Here is a 13,561-nt window from a genome sequence, read left to right as displayed (position 1 = left end):
TCGGAGGGAGGACTTCAGTTGCCCCTCAGGAGAAGACTGCCCATGCTGACCACTATCAGAACAGCTAGAAGATAAACTGATAAGCAAAGAAGGTGTGAAAGATCTCATAGAAATTACAATCTGGAACATATCCTGTAGCATTTGGGATGCTTCACAGAACAAATGGATGACATTTCATCTGTGTCTATATTAGAAAGTCTTAGCTTAAAATATATATATATTTAACTTTTAACTTAATGCTTCATCTAAGCAGTGCACACAAAAAGAGGTTTAGAGGTTTTGTTGATGTTGTTTTGTTTGAAATGTTATTTTGTTTCTGTTGTGATTTTGTGAAAACAAATGGTAGTCTTGATAATTAATGTCTGTTTCTGAATATGGCTTTAATGAAGGAGAAATTCTGCACAGATAAGAAAAGAATACATTTATAGCATAGAGAGCTACATAAAATAAAGGGGTTGAGAGAATTGGATTTGTATTCCTGTTTTGCAACTTCCTACTTATATAATCATAAACAATAAAGTCATGTGCCACTTAATGACAAGGATATGTTCTGAAAAATTAGGCAGTTTTCATCAATGCACAAACATCATAGTGCACTTATAATACAAACTGGGATGATTATGGTGTCACTGGGTGAGACAATTTCATGGGATCACCATCATATGTGAAGTCCATCATTGATGGAATTATTATAGATGTACTTAAAAAAAAAAGGTCCAGTCATTAGAAAGCAATTAGCTCAGTACTCCACATATACTATTGATTTAATTATTATTAAAACACTGTGAATTAGATCTTATGAGTTCCACTTTTTTTCTAAGGAAGAAATTAAAGTTTGAAAAATTTAAGTGCATTTCCCAAGGTCACTTATTCTATGGGCCTTAAATTCTTATGCCTAAGTTTTGGAGATAGAATTAAAAACTCTCAAAAATTTATTTCCAGCTCTAACACCTATGCTTTCCTTTGAGAAGCTCTTAGAAAAAAGGGACTATGTCATTATTAACATCTCCCATGATATTCAGCATAATTTGCACATTACAATCACCAGTAGATATTTGCTGAAAATTACCTAGTTCTATTTTTTAAAAAGTCAACACATAAGTTTCACAGTTTCATCAAATCGACAAATGAGTAAGCACAGCCTTAGGCTTTATATGTGCGTGCATTTCAAAGTAAAAGAAATCTTTGCTATAACCCAAATAATGTCTAGGATACAATAATGACTTCACCTCAATTACGGTTGTTCAGGGTTACAATGGTGATCCCAGTGGAGAAAAAGAGTAGTGGAGTATTAATGTCAGAATCTAATTTTTCACTGTTTTGCCTTGTGTATTTAGTCAATGGAATGAATAACTTTCTAAACAGTTTTTCTCTGTAGGTGTAGAGACTTCATTAGGAAGCTTCGGCTGTGATTCGTTTGTTGTCGCTGTCATTCTTTACTCCATTTTAGTCCATGAGGACCCAACTAACTCTAGAAACTGGATTTTATTTGGAAATGGGGGGCACTGAACATGACCTAAATGTGATACATAATCCTTGAGGAATGGAGAAGCAGCAATAGAGAGTCACTGGAAACCAAAAGCAATGTCAACATTCTGCAAAAGGAGTGATAAAAGTGCAAATCTGAAGTTGTCTGGGAAAGCAAAAGGCAGTGTCATAAAGCCAAGAGGGAAAACAAAGTATGTTTCCCAGAACTCAGTGCCCGCACAATGGAAAGGAAAAAAGACAGAAACTTCAAGCACAATGAGAAATGACAGATACATAAAAAAAAATAAACTAGAACAAAAATGTGAGCAAGAGAGAAGCTATAATTTCAGGTGGTGCTGAAGTCCAGTGGGACCGTGACTTATTAGACCTCAACAAGAAGAAACTTTGAAACTGGCATCTGAACCTACTTCAGAAGAAATAAAGAAAAAAAAATTATTTAATTACTACTCTTGAATATATTCCTTGTGACACATATTTGCTTTTTAAGTCTTTAAAAGAATCTCTTGGAAGAACGTAATTCTAACAATTTATTCGCTGGTACAATTTCTGTAGTCATTCTGATTCACCTGGATGATAAAGAAAACATTGTCACTCATTTTATGAATACATTGAAGACCTATATTTAGGTATCTTTCTCAACAGTGGAAAAATAACAATAAATTTTCAAATTCCTGCTCCTGAGTAATTCACAATCTAGTGGGCGAGATAGAAGATTAAGCAGTTAATTTCAATACAGTTTAAAAAGTGTTATGATAGATGTGACAAATTCATTCTCCAAAGCATTGGAACATGCATGGCCCAAGGTAGACAATCTGCTACTTTAAAGCTGTGAGCAACGTTCTTAGATATCTTTGGGAAAAATAGGCTATCCTTTTGGAAGGTATATGTGTGGTTTTTGTAGGGGGTAGACTTTGGGGAGGAAGGGAAGGTGGCGTAGATCATGTCAATGGATCATTTAGTAAAGCAAAGGACAGTCACCATCCTGTTCAGGAATGAAGACCCTGGGACAATGAGTACTGACACTGTCTTGCTAAGAGAGGTTCACACGTGGATATGTGTGTGCATTATGTGCTTGTCATCATGCCAAGAACTTTCCATTTACAAACTTGCTATGCTTCCAGGAGGTAGGGACCCTCTGTGAGGTAAACTACTAGTTATTTTTTAAAATTAGGAAACAGGCACAGAACTTTGCAACTCTCAGGGAACACAATAAGTCAAGTGGAGTCCAGATCTTAACTCACAAAGTTATCAGTTCCTAGGTGCTTAATGTATACTACCTCTCCAACCTTCATCATGAGCAGATTGACTTTTCTGTAGAAGGTTACAGTGGTCCATCAAAGGCAATTTACCATTGCCCCCATCAGGAATTGGAGGCTGTGGGCCTTCTCTTTGAATAGAAGCAGGCCTGTACCACTTTGGTCGACAGATTATGGTGGAAGCAGCATATGCCAATTTCCAGGTCTTAAAAGATAGACTTTACTTCCGTTCTTTTGGAAAAATCACTGCATAGATTTTTAAAAGCAAAACAGCAAAGATGTGTTATAAATAAGTATATTCAAGGGTAGTGAGCTCCAAGATGTCACCAAGAAGTCTGACTACTGTGTTGAAGAGGCCACATGGAAAGGCTTTGTGATTTTTATGAGGGAGGGGATCTTTGAATCCATCTTTCCTTCTGGATGTTCCCTCAGAGGCAAGGAAGGGAGGTTCTTGGGGCCTCCAGATCAGTCCTATCTTCAGCTAGGTGACATCACATGATCCCCTAAATTTGAACCCTCAAAATCTTTCCATGTAAAAAATAATAATATTTTAAACCACTGAATTTTTAAGTGGGGGGAGGTTTGTTACTCTGTAGTAAATGAGAAGAACTGACACATTGATTTGGAAGTAGATATAAGACAGAGATAAGGGGAATATGGAACTCCAGAGGAGGGTAGGAAGCTGGGATCTAGTGTATGCTCTTCCTATTGGTAGGAGGAGGAATCCCCCGAATCAATCAAGAATGTAAGTGTAAGAGAGCATCTTTTGAGAGCATCTCTTCAGAGCCATAAGAGGAAGCAAAAGAGAGTGCACAGCTTTTAACCCAAGACTGCATTATCTGCATGGGCCTTCCTGTTATTTTTAAGCCTTCAGTTAAGCTTTATTAAACTGAACAGTCTAGTGAAGGAAAAGGCATGGCAGCTAGGGAAGACGTAAGAAAATAGCCACTAGCACTCTCTCTCTCAGAAAGTAAATGTCCTAGTTCCTAGGAAAGGGTACCTGCCTTCAAGTCCCAGCTCTGAATTACTTGGACAAGTTCCTCAACAGCTTTGTGACACAGGTGCCCCCTCTGTAGAATTAGTACCAACTCCCTTATCCCTTCTGTCTTCAAGGGTGAAACTCCTCATCCTGCCCTTCCACATACATCGCTTTATTGTTATTATCTCCTTGGGTCCAACTTGGTTTGAGGAGGATGGGGAGAGGGGTTCAGAAACCTGCAGAGTGACCAAGATACATGCAGACACTTTGGGTAGATAGGGCAGCATGAGAAGATACCCAAAAATGAAAAAGAGGGAACTACTAGCAGATCTAAATGGCAGTATGTCTGGGGTGGAAACTGAAGGTGTAGAGTGTGGGAGTGAATGGAAGGAGATAAACAGGAGAGGGAAGCAAGCACCATAACAGCAACGGCCTTATCCCCCAGGCCAAGTGAGTTCGGGTTGCACTGTGAGAGCAAGTGGTGGGGGCTTATAAAGAGTGAAATTATAGTTACTTCATACCTATCGCACATCGACATTTAATCTTCTTAATAAATCTATGAGTCAGGTGGAGAATGTATTGTTATTCCATCACTAACAAGGAACCTGAGGTCTAGAGGCCTAGCCACTAGGACTTAAGATTTGTTGAACTTTCTCAGACCCAAGGAACCTGGGGCAGAAAACAAAGTGTTGGTGGTAGGAGCCCACCCAAAACATGCACATAAAGAAAATGGCTGTTTTCTCAGTTCTTTTTTTCATATCATGGAATTTTACTGCTTAGGAAAAATACTAAATGTATTCCAGGCATCTAGTTCATACACCTAAGTTTATCTCCCGTGCCATCCTAGGAAAACCAGACAGAAGTTGGTGGTCACTTGTGCACACTACATCTCCAAAGGATTCTTCTCAGCCAACTGTTTCCATCTTATGCTGTAAAGTGAAGAGAGAAGACCTTTGTTCAGTGACACAATGCTCCAACTGTCCATATAAAAAACAGCAAGTGGCTTTGATCGCTATATCACCCATCAGGGCTAAGGGTAGGGAAATAGACATTCTATCTTCACAATTAGGTATCACAAATTTATGTCATTATCAGCTCATCTTGCCCTGTGTTGGCAATGTGAATGAATGCTGCTTTCCTTAGCATACAAATTTTCTAATTTCAAGTTGGCCTGATTTGTTCTAGATTCCTGTTTTGAGTCCATTATACCATGCTACATTCAACACTATTAAGGAATTTTTAAGAGGTGGTCTCTCTATAATCATTATCCTTTAAATTCTTAAATCTAGAGAGACTTCACCCTCAAGACATAGCCTAGTTTATTGTTAAAAATATCAGAATTTTTCTATAATAGGTTTGTGTTTTCAACAGCATACCTCTGTTTTTCAGATATGAAACCCCAATAATAACTAGAACCTTTGCTAACATGAACAACATAGGAGAAAAGGGTGTTATTCAGAAGCTCACTCATCTAAGGAGAAAAGAATAAACAAAAGACATTATTGTCCTGCTATTCACTGGTGGCTGAGTTCAGAAGATGAACAGAAATACAATTTATAACCTTTCCAAACTCTCTTTACTCTGCAACCCCTCAGTACTTACTTTCCCCATAACCAAACAAGAATGAAAACAAGTAACCATGACTCCTTTTCTAGTATGGGTCAAGAAATGAGCATTTTCTAATTCCAACTTTATTCCCCAAATGGGTTCCATTCCCTTCTCCTGTGCTACTCCTCATAGATACTCCATTCTCTCTCACCAAACCCTCTTGCCACTGCCATTAATTAGATCCATTAGATCCTTAGATACTCCCTTAAATTCCCTTACATAGGACTCTACTCCATTGCAGATGTTTTATTTCAGACTCTTGCATTAAATAGTCCAAACCTCTCTTCGATTTTGGCCTGTTCAATTATTTCTCCATTCAAGTAGTTTTCCCAATGTATAAGCCTCATTTTATTTTCTACCACAAAATTCTTTAAGACAGGTCTCAAATTCTTCAAGATGAATTACTTAATATGGGCCCTCCTAATCACCCATGATTTGGCTTTATACTAGCCCTGGGGTAAATGTTGGGAAGATACAGGTCACACTATTGGGCACATGAAGCTAGCAGAGGTAATCTAGAAATAAATGCAGGTGATTGCTTAGATGTCAGTGGCAGAGTATTTGCCTAGCATGCATGAGGCCCTGGGTTCAATCCCCAGCACTGGAAAAAAAAATATATTTCAGACGTTTAGTTTCTAGGTCTTAAGGAAGAAGAGTGTTGGGTCCTTTAACAGGCCTGAGGTCTTCTGTCTAGAAAGTACTGGTAATCACACAGAGTCACAAGAAATAGATGTTGTGGCTGCCCACAGGAGAATATGCCTCTTGTCCTTCCATTTCTCCTTTCTGCTGTTGGGAAACAACTGGGCAGCTTAAACCGGTTCAATTTAAGGAGACTTAGATTAATCTAAGCAAAGCAAGGTCACAGCATCCCTCTGACCATGGCAAAAGGCTCAGGGAAAGATAAATTATCCCCCTAATTCAAACAGCCTATAATATTTCTCTGGCCCCATGAACTGTTTCAGATGCATGCATATAACCTAAGATACTCCAATCATAACAAAGGTCTAGACTTTAATAAATGTGGGAAGACAATCTGTCTCTTCCCCTGGCTGTGAAAAAGGAAGCTTGTAGCCAAAGCTGAAAGCAACTACTCTGCTACTACCATTATCAGACTAAGGATAAATTCAATATATATGTGCATGGGGGTTTGTGGCAGACTACTCAGGGAACCATAGTAAGATGGATCTGCATTCCTGAGAAAATTGTAGATGCTCAGGCATTTGGATTATTACCTGAGCCAATAAACCCCCTTTATTGTTTAAGCCTAGACCTACCAGCTAAACAATTCTCATCTTGCATCCTCTTTTCCTTCTCCAACACAACCTCTTGACTCTTGTAAATTTTTTTTCTCTCCACTCCCCTCTTTCACCCATTTTATGTCTGAGTCTCAAGAGAAACTGTCAACATTTAATTCCTTCTTCTGATATGGTTGGAACCTAAAAGTGGGTAGGTGCTCATCACCCTACAGAGGGAAAAAGACTTCCCTGTGCATTATTCTCAGGACTCTCCTTTCACCATATCTCTAGTACAGTTACTGTGTTAGAAATGTTTAGTGTTTTACCAACTTGAATTGTACTTCCTAAAACCCATCTGTCAACCTGATTTCAGTACATAGCAAGCACTAAGAAACCAGGGAGAAAGTGGAGGGTTGGGAAAGGAGAAAAACTCATCACCCCACAGTGCACACCAAACTGCTCAGGGTTCCCTGGGAGGAGTGGCTTTTAAACAGTCCTCTGCCTTTCTTCTGCCCAGAATCCTGTACATGGTTCATGACCTTTCAGATCTTGGCCCACCTTTTTGGACTTAGCTTAAGGAAGAAGTTATAAGACCATAAGTACAGCTGAGCATTCTCTCTCCATCATGGCCCCATTATGGTACACAGATTCTATCATAGTTCTTGCCATTTGTTTTTACACTTACATTTGTCAATTCTGACTCTCCTACCAGACCCAGATATTAAGTCACTTAAAACAAAATCTCTGTCATACAGTAAATGCTCAAAAAAATTGTATGTCAAATGCCACCTTACAGGCCAAAATAAACAGAGTTAGCTTTAAACTTCTTGAATACCAGTGAATATCATAGGTAGGGGGAAAGGTGGAGGACTCTGCAGAAGATATGAAAACTTTCAAGAGAACATAAGGACAAAGTTTCCTTTTGTCCCTGAAGTATGTAACCCTTGTGCTGAAAACGCTTCAGCAGATCTACCAAATCCAGCCAGTCAGTTACTAGTTTTGACTCACTCCTAACCAATCACAATGCTACCTCATTTAAACTTAACAATATTCATCCCAAATTCTATGCAAACCCTCCTGATTTTGCCTTCAGAAGGCTGTACTTCAGTTGGAACTCTGTTTTGGCCAGACGAAATGTTTTGTGTCTTTCAATTTGAGTTCCAAGTCTTATGAATTATGATTGCTCTTAAAACATTAGTCTGACATGTTGCAAAGGCCTGAAAACATACCCCAAATTATTTTCAAGAACGTGGAATAAATCATCTCCATCAAATGCTTTCTATCACAGACTTTTAAGCAATTTCACATTTTCCACCATGCCTCTCCTTCACCTCTCTGCATTTGTTTACTATTTTATCTCATCTGCCTCCTTCCCTTCTATTCTATAAGGCTCAAAGTCGATGGTTTTACCTTGTAAGAACTCTGTGAGACAGACATCATTACCCTATGTACATGTATGATTACACAAATGGTATGAATCTACATCGTGCACAACCATAGAAACAAAAAGTTTTGCCCATTTTTGTACAAGAATCAAAATGCAGTCTGTAAAAATAAAAAAAAATTTTTAAAAACCACCTTATTCTGTGTACTTTAATCATTTCTAGATTATTTATAATACCTAATAGTATATAATTGCTACATAGCGGTCACATTGTATTGTTTAGGAAATAATAACATGGAAAAAAGTCTATATATATTCAGTGCACTTTTTAATAAAAATATTTTCAATCCACAATTGATTGAATCTGCAGATGATGAACCCACAAATATGGAGACTCAATGCACTTGATACCTTATGGTCAGGTGGAATAAGCAGAAGAGATATTATCTACTTAACCGGGCCAGACCTGCCAGAGTCTTCCTTTACCTCTGATTATGGTGCTGGCTGATTTCTCAGACTGTATCCCTGAACAGTTATGAAGATCAGAACCTTCTATCCATCTGTGAGAACATGGAGCATGAAGAAAAAAATCAAACTTTATTATTTTAAGCCACAGAGAATATGGGGTTGCTACCCCAGCAAGTCTATCCTGACTGATTTAAGCTTAAATATAACCCAGTCAAGGAAATAAAGACCCCCAAAATATACATTCTAACAGATTTTACTTAAAAGCAATCTTTTGGGACACTAATAGTATTGTACCAAGTGTAGATTATATGTCACTTGAAATTCTTGGAATAAAGAAGCTTCGAGGACCAATAGTGTGAAATGGCCTCTCACTTTACCTCATGTGAAAACCTCAACTGGCAAACTAAACGCTTAGAAGCCAAAGTTAAAATAGCTCCAACCCTTTCTTCACTTTATTCTCCAGTTCCAGTAATTGAGGTTTGTCTGCTGACTGCTGTTACCCCAGATGCCGTCACTAATAATTATAACCAGGCCTTTCCCCCTTTGCTCCTTCCCTTCTTAGCGTGAGTTGACAAACTTCGTTGTGAGCTCTGTAAGGGGCACTAGTCTTTCTTTTGTTCTTGGCAGAGGGAGGAATATTTTTAGACAATTACCTTACTATTTTCAGAGGGGGATCATTATCAACCACAAAATGAGAAGAATGTGTCCCAGGAGGACGCATAGACCCAGTTAGGGAACTCAAGCTCTAACTCCAAACCACAGAAGCCTCACTGTTCTGTATTAGCTCTGGTTACAGATGCAATTCAGGATGACATATCCCCTCTAGTGTCTTGGCCTTTGTTTCACGGGGAACAAACAGGGTTTGGAGTTTTAGAGTTAAAAATAAAATCACATTAATGTTTAGCTTCATAAATCTTGACTTCAGCAAATGAGTACACCACCACAAATTTTCCAGAGATCAGCTAATCCTTGTGACAGAAATGTAGTGTAGTGTCCCTCTGCTGGGGTAGCGTGTGCATTAAGTTAGCTCATGAACTACTTCAGTTCAGGAAACCTGGTGTGTGCAACTGATACCTTGAGCCTGGACATCACTAGGGACTTGAAAAAGAGAATATGTAAATGTTCTGGACAGATTTGTAAATTAGACTTCTAAAACCCTACCTCCTCCCCTCCTCCCTCTCCTTCGACCCCTCCCTCCACTTAGAATAGAAACAGCACTCTGGAATCCAACTCTCCCTTTGCAGTGTTCGTTAACATTTTCTCAAAGAGCAGTCCTACATAATTCCTAAATTGAGCTTGCCTTCTTTTACGTTGTGGCAAAGTGCAATTACAGTTTAAAGGGAATATTTATGTACATTAGTTAACGACATCATTGGAACTTACTGCTCACACATCAACACTTAATTAGTGTAAGCATAAGTGACATAATTGCTACAAGGCATGCATTTACTAGTAATGTGAGGTAATTTCATGCACTATGCACATTTTAAATATCTACTTTATACTTTGTCAGACTGAATTTTTAAATCGATAAGGGATATTTACATGGATCAGAAAGCGGTCTTCTTCCCTATTGTAGACAAGCATACTGTATGGCCTTTGGAAGCATTCTGTACCCACAGGTGGATTTTACAGGCAGAAAGGTTAACAATGGATTGCAGACGCTGCCCTCAGGGATGAAGAGAGTCCCCTGATGTATGTAGAAGCATTCATGTTAATTATGTGTGCTGTCCCCTTTCGTTTACAACTACTTAATATGCATTTAGAAGTCTCTCTAGGCATCACAAATCTTCGTTAGCAATATTTCTTTGAAATACAGCAGTCCTGTGGAATGGGGAGTTTCATGACACCCTCAAAAATCATAAATACTTCCAATAAATTATGAGAAATTATCTTTCTAAAACTGTATGTTTTATCCAAAGCAACTCCCTGCAGAGAAATCTCCAGTGGCTTTTCTTATGCTTCATGGTGTAGTCCAAACTGGGGCAAGGCCTACAGGACCCTTTTAGACCTGGCTCTTGTCCCCTTACCAGTCTCTTGAGAGAACACATCCTCATCCTACCAGGGGATCTAGGCTTCCCTCCCCTTATGCCACCACTGCTCACCCTATACTCACTTTCTGCTGGGGTCCCCCACCTTCTTCTTAATCTCCTTTCAGCCAAGCATCCCTACTGCAAGCTTCTCTCCTGGCCAGTCATCAGCCACGTGACTTGGGCTATACCTCTGTCTCCCCCACTAGACACTGGACAAGACTCAAATGATAAATTGGATTTCAATGAGCACATTGCCATTTAATTAAGGTAAAAACAATTTCCCACAGAGACAGAAAGGTATAGTGAATGAGAAACCAAGCTCTAGAGTGAACAGACCTCAATTCAAAGTAACTTCAGTCAAAATGCTGTCCTAGCTGTACCTCAGGTGACTGGTATGCAAAATGAAGAGAAGTGGTCTAAATACAAATCTCATATGTTGGCTTAACCTAGTTGGGCTTCTTGACCCGTGGACTTGGATTTGTTTCCTGGTGGTCTCTGGTACACAAGCCCCTTGCCCCTTGAAGCTCACCTCTGAGTCTGCCCTGCCTCGCTACACTTCCAGCTCTGTCTCAGCATCCCAGCCTGCAGCAGCCTGATCTCCTACTGCTCCAGAGTAAAGTGTTAACAGTGACATCGGCAGCAATGCTGTGACTCTAAATTCCCCTCTCAGGAATTTAGAGACTTCACCTCAACACTTCACCTCAAGATAGAAGCGGCCTAGATTTAACTTCTAGCTCGACCACTATATAAGTTATTTAGCAACTATTTAATTGCCAGCTATATACCAGGCAATGTATTAGGTGTTTGGGATGAATCAGTGAGTAAAAACCAACCCCTAGAGAAAAAATGGTTTTAGCTGAGTTTAAGGCAGGTCTCCAATCTATCTGAGGCTCTTTGCTTAAAGTGGAAACAAAAATCTCCTACCTATAGACTTTTCATGATGATAAAAAGAAAGACCATATATAGAAATATAAATTGCAAATTGTTATTATGAAAATAAGAATTACACAATTCTTATTCTTTTGTCATTCTCTTCTGACTCTAAGACCATACTAACCCAGTAGTATGTGTTCCCCAGTTAAATGCACTTTCCTCTATAATTTCTGCAACGTATTCCCCATAAGTTCAGATCTTCCTGCTTGACAGGCTAATGTGCTGTTGCCATCCCCCTCGATATTAGTCTAATTCTGATTTGAGGCTATGGAAGTGACAAGTGAAGCTATTTTAGAGGTGCCTGGGGTCATAAAACATTTTGAAAATTATTTTGCTGTCGGAGTCATGTCAGAGTAGATCTGCATGAAGATTCTGCAGTTCTGAACTGAACATGAGGTACCTTTCAGTGTGCTCTGGAGAGAGTTGGCATGATAAACGGGGCTATCATCAGTCACTTTGCTGAACTCCAGAGAGGCCCGCATTGAGCCCACTAAGCCAGGGCCTTGGGAGTTCACTCAGCAACTCTGCAGAAGCATTGCAACCGTGAGTGCCTGGAAGGATCCCAGAATAGGAAACCAAAAGTCTCTTGCCATGAGAAGACACTTTTTTTAAGTGTCAGAAATGGATGTCTTTTTTCAACAGGAGAGATCCAGAAAGCATATGAGGGGAATTATCCATCTTGTACTATCTTAAAAGAGAGAGACTGCAAATACCAGAATAGAAATTCCCTAACCATTTGTTGTTTCTTCCAGTTTATATAGGGAACTTAGCTGCCCTCTTTAAATAATGATGATTATAAATCCAAAGAACATGGGAAGATACTTCACAAAAAAAAAAAAAAAAAAAAAAGTTTAACAATAGCTTTGAACAAGGAGTTTTCTAATAGAGGAGGCCTGGAGGTTCCTTGAAAGCATCTAATGTATTACTGTCCATAGAAGAGGGAGTTAAGAAGGAAGCTGAAGATGGTAGGACCAAAATCAGTCCTACAAGCAACAGACCCAAGAAAGGAATTGCTTCACTTTCATCGCATATATTGGGAGATAGACTGGATCCACATGTTCAAAAGATGGGTTCTGATGCCAAAGCATCAAAATGTCTGGAAAAGACAAAGGTAATTTCTAAATATTTTCCTATAAACCTCAAAAACCTAGGCTGTAAGGTCCGTGAGGATTACAATTATTCGTGACTCATTCGTGTCTCTACCATCATATTACATAGTGTCTTATGCAGTGTATCCTTCAAATGCTTATAGAATGAAGGACCACATGAAAAAATGAAAGAACTAAGAGCAAAAAAGAGCAACAGGATAAAGAGGAGAAATGGAGAAAATGAAAGAAAAAATTTGGATGTAGAATAATTAGCATATAACATTAATGAACAAAAATCAGAATATAATGAATAGTCCAGCCTACATTGCTTAATTGATAAAGGTAATCAAGAATGCTTTGTGCTTTGTCAAGGGAAGCAGAAATCACTGCAGCACCTTCCACCTGTGTCCTGTACCTTGTTGATCTCCCCCGACTCATCATAGAACCTATTTTGACAAGAAAAAAATGGAAAGAAAGATGTCTTTCCTATAAAAATTCCTCTTTCACATGACTAATTTGTCTTAGCTTCCTGGGTCCTACTGCTTTCTATATATAGATATGTAATTCTAGACTATGGCGGCTAAAAATTATTCTGTCTAATGCCATCACCTGATTCTATGTATGAGGGTAGAGCCACCCTCATACAAATGTAGCCCCAATGCACCAGAATGATTCCAAGTGATGTATCAGACTCAGCAGCTTTCAGACAAAGGATATTATTTTTAATGTGCTGTGGCAAAGTAAGCATTGATGGAGCTTTTGACCTTAATTATTTGTGATAACTATCTGACTAGAACCACATGGTTCTCAGAGCTGCAAAAGCATATTTCCACAAACTCCCATCAAGTAACAATTATCGATGATTCCAATCTCTTTCAATAAATATTTCAGAACATGGTAGAATCATGCTGTCAGTAGAAGAAATGTCGAAATGTCCTCCTGGATATGGCTATTGTTTTTCCAGTTAAAAAGAAAAAGAACTTTTATCTCCCTCTTCAGTGTCCTGATTTATAGGTTGAGTATTCCTAATCTGAAAGTACAAAATCCCAAACATTCTAAAGTCTGAAACTCATCAAGCACAGATATGCC

Source organism: Sciurus carolinensis, chromosome 14, assembly GCF_902686445.1.
Source record: "Sciurus carolinensis chromosome 14, mSciCar1.2, whole genome shotgun sequence".
In the NCBI taxonomy this organism is placed as follows: Eukaryota; Metazoa; Chordata; class Mammalia; order Rodentia; family Sciuridae; genus Sciurus; species Sciurus carolinensis.
Note: the sequence above shows the minus strand (reverse complement) of the source record.